This window comes from Athene cunicularia (genome assembly GCF_003259725.1).
Source record: "Athene cunicularia isolate RWA chromosome 5 unlocalized genomic scaffold, athCun1 chr5_part3, whole genome shotgun sequence".
NCBI classification, from domain to species: Eukaryota; Metazoa; Chordata; class Aves; order Strigiformes; family Strigidae; genus Athene; species Athene cunicularia.
In genome coordinates this window covers 484,572-488,538 of record NW_020799103.1, presented here as the reverse complement: position 1 = coordinate 488,538, position 3,967 = coordinate 484,572, and the positions used below count along the sequence as shown (strand labels likewise).

The following is a 3,967-nucleotide window of genomic DNA, read 5'->3' as shown; positions in this document are numbered from 1 at the left end:
CTCACCTCAGCCCGCCTGAGCCCGCCTCAGCCTCACTCGCCTCAGCCCGCCTCAGCCCCACTCTCACTCACCTCAGCCCGCCTCAGCCCTCCCTCGCCTCAGCCCGTCTCAGCCCCACTCTCATTCGCCTCAGCCCGCCTCAGCGGCGGGGCGGCCGGCGCGAGGTGCCCCGGGAGTGCCACCTTCGACAGCGCTTACTTCAGAACTCCTCCTCAGAAAGCGCTTTAATGTAGAAAACTTTGGTTCGAGACCAGAACGCCGTGATCCTGGTGCAAAGATGACACCCGGTAAGTTAGTTTGCTGCCGGTGTATCCCTGTCAGAAGTGTTTTCAACAATGGCCGTCCTTCAGTGGAGCGACACGGTTCAGGTGCTTGCATATACTTAAAAAAACCCAAAAAATCAACAAAAACTCCTTACCGGGTAAAGAGCCCACGACAGATAACTGGAGGTCAAAACAAGCATTACTCAGCAGAAATGAGAATCTTAGTGTGTAAAATAATTTGAGCTTATTTTGAGAGATTCCAGGACCTGAAGCTGAAAGGTAAGTCTAGGTTAAAATACTTGGAGTCTAGTCTGAAGACATTTAAATCTAAAAATATCCTTACAGTGTAGGGAAGCACTGGAAATGTAGCAACTGAAGAACAAGGTCCTTTGTGTAACAAAGCAGGCAGGGTAAAGGTATATCTCCCAAAACATGTGAGAGATGGGGTAGTTCTGAGGCAAGTGTGCTGTCCTCACTAGGTCCTCCCAGCTTGGTAAATGAATAAATGCTCCGTTCATAAACTTCAGGGGGGTTTGGCTTCAATAATTCCTTTACTTCACACAGCTAGTGAAGAAATGGAAGTGTAAAGGAAATAGGTGACCATACAAAGTTTGAGTTGCAGAAGTTTGCAAAGTCTGAATTGCCAAGACAACCAGATATTTGACTCTTACACTAGTATCAACATGATGACATTCACGTGCTTGTAAGAAACCTTAGAAGTATGGCCACAGCTGTTGTATGAGACAGTTGAAAATGAGCCAGCCATCCAAAATCATAAATAGTTGATTTTAGAATAATACTACTAAAAAAAATAGACATTTGTTTCTTAGCTTGGGAAAAAAGCTTATGCTGCATCTGCATGTTTCTCTCACAGTGACTGAACGTCTTCATCAGCTGCTGCCAGGCTACACCCAGACAAGCCATCTGGCACCCAGGAAACTGCGTACTCTGAGTGTCTGTCTGACTCACGGTTGCCCTGCCCACATGATACGTGAGTAAAGGACACCTGTTGCTGCTGGCCATTCAGTACACCCGTTGACTGCTGATCTGTTAGTCCTGCTTCCTTTCTCCTTCTCCTTACCACTTGCCTGAACTTGACCAAACTTGCCTGCTTCCCATAGCAGAGTTTGCGTGGCAATTTGGGCTCCTTAGCAGCCCTCTAATCATAACTGTGCTCTGTCTGCTGGACATAGATATCCCATGGCCTCTTGAGTTCCTCTTCTCAGATTGACAAATAGGTTGATTTAATCTCTCTTCTAACTATGGGACATAAGAGTCTGAAAGAGTTCCCACTTGTGCTATTGCTGGCTTTCTACCAACCACAATGAAAAAATAACGGTCTCAAAGATAACTGAGCTCTTGCAATTTTCTTTCACGGAAACAGGCAGTTCTGTATGTCCCAAGTGAAGAAAACATTGCAGTGTGAGTTCACATTTTATGAAGGCCAGAGAATTCACACAGAAGGGAGACCTCCTTAAAAAAAAAAAAAAAAAAGCTTCTATGAGCACTGAAGTACAAATCCATACAGATGTAGAACACTTGTAGTTGTCCTGTTGCTTGTGCTTTGGCTCAAGAGACTCATCCCTCCTCCCTGCACTCTACTGTCAGGGAGTTGCAGAGGGCCAGGAGGTCTCCCCTCAGCCTCCTCTTCTCCAGACTGAACCCCCCCAGTTCCCTCAGCCGCTCCCCAGCAGACCTGTGCTCCAGACCCTGCCCCAGCTCTGTTGCCCTTCTCTGGACACGCTTGAGTAATTAATTTGGAACATGTACATATAACTATGCTTATATAAAATGCAAAATGTTTTGAAAATGACTTGCACTGATATTAGAACTGATAGTAGGTTTGGAATCCTGATTCTTGTTTTATTTGAGTCAAATGGCATTCTCCTTTCTGAAGGGATACCTGCGAGTATAGTTGTCCTGTGGGATATTATTATCAAGTGGAATACATATAGTATGCAAATATAAATCTGGTTGTTTAAAAACTGAAATGGAAGCGGGAACTATAGAAATTAGAAAAGGATGTGACTGTTCAGTCACTTCTTTAAAAATAAACTAGGAAAGTATCTGTACAGTTCTAATAATCTGAGTCTGAAATAACATAAGTTTTCCATGAGTTTATAAATGGAATATACTGTAATATTTTGTTGCACAAGAGAGGTTTACAAGCAAGATGGGACACTCTGGTGTGTTTGGAATTGTAAGCTGCCATTTGGATATTTTGGAAAGCTTTCTTTCCAGCCATTTGGCAAATTCTTTGCTGGCATCCACTAACTGCCTTGCTCTCTTGCAACAGCCATGTAAAAATGCTAGTTTAAAACCAGCTTATCTCAAACCTACTTAGCTTGGGCTTTGCAAGCATTTACCCTTGATGGATGACTGCCTTGCTCTGACATCATACATAATTTATCTGAAATTCTGTAACCATTCTAAGAAAGAGAAATCAGACTGTATTAGACAAACCTGTTTGTGGACCTGAAAGACCTTTGATCTGATTTATAAAAAGGAGAATTATAAAAAGGAGAATTTTCTGAAAGTTACTTTTCACATCTGTGATACGCAGATCAAATACTTTTTAACCACCACTCTGAAGTACAATGCTGTTTTACTCAGCTTTGTTTTAAGAGGAATTTTATTTGCTCAGAATGCACATAAAATGAAATATTCAGCAAGTGACAGTCTCATAAATTAGACACTGCCAGTGCATGACAAATAATGAAATGGTGTAATTACAGCTCACAAAGGGAACTCTGTAGTCTATTTTGGAAAGCCCTAAAATAAGGAATATAGTGAATTATTTGATTTCTGAAAAAATCAGTACTGGAATCTAACCTGTATGTTTAAAGTTGGTTTACATATTATGTTAGCAGTGGAAATGCAAGTAGTTCTGTTAAGTGATACTCAGTTCTTCATTCCTATTACTTTTAGATGACCATTAAGGTTTTTGTGATGATCTGTGACAAGGGTTTGCATTTGGATTATCTGGCCCTCAAGTCAGAGGTTTCGTTCCCAAACAACAGATATGTGTGATGCAGGCGGAGCACATAACTGCCCAGAAACTGGGAAATGCAAGATATGGTTTAGACATAACCTTACACAAACAATACATAGTTTTAAATAAACTCAGGGTTAGGTATTGCTGAGAGCAGTCTTCCCTGTCCCCAGAATATCCCCTGTCTTCTCTGTGTTTTACAAGTGTCTTTTCCAAGTGGCTCCTTTTACAAGTGTGAGTGAAACTCTGCAGCTTCCAAAGCCAGGAATTCATTTGTATCGGGGGATTCCTGGTGGCCATTTACAGCCCAAATAAACCTTCTCTCTGTTGCTTGTGTAGTGCTAAGCAGGCGTAGTTGGCAAGAAATCCAACCCAAAATGTTCTTATTTTCATGTAGAAACTTAAGCTTTCACGGGGGGAAACGCTTTATTATGTTTAACCAACCTGCCAGAGTAAAAAATGCTATAGCTAGGCCTGTGCTGACATGCAGAGTGATGCGAGAAGCCCCTGTCTTCTTTCCATAAAGCTCACCTGAAACATCAGGTCTGGGCATCTGCCGCTTGTGAAATGTCCCATTATTTTTTTCTACCCCACAGACAGTGGGAAAACAGCGTATCTTATGTTCTGTACCCGACGTTCGCCAGGAGGGCAACGTCAGGCTGCGGCTGGCGGAGGCCGGGCGCGCCCCGCGTTCCGCGCCTCTCGCGGGGGC

General features: G+C 43.0%; 1 protein-coding gene across 1 annotated transcript in view; it reads right to left on the bottom strand.

The window, feature by feature from the left end:
* The window catches only part of AMPD3 (adenosine monophosphate deaminase 3), a 28,185-nt gene extending 28,156 nt beyond the window's left edge, over positions 1–29 (bottom strand). The window contains exon 1 of the mRNA XM_026850854.1: positions 6–29. The gene's annotated coding sequence lies outside the window, so the exon portion shown is untranslated. The remainder of the gene's footprint in view (positions 1–5) is intronic.
* Between the last annotated feature and the right edge of the window lie 3,938 nt (positions 30–3,967).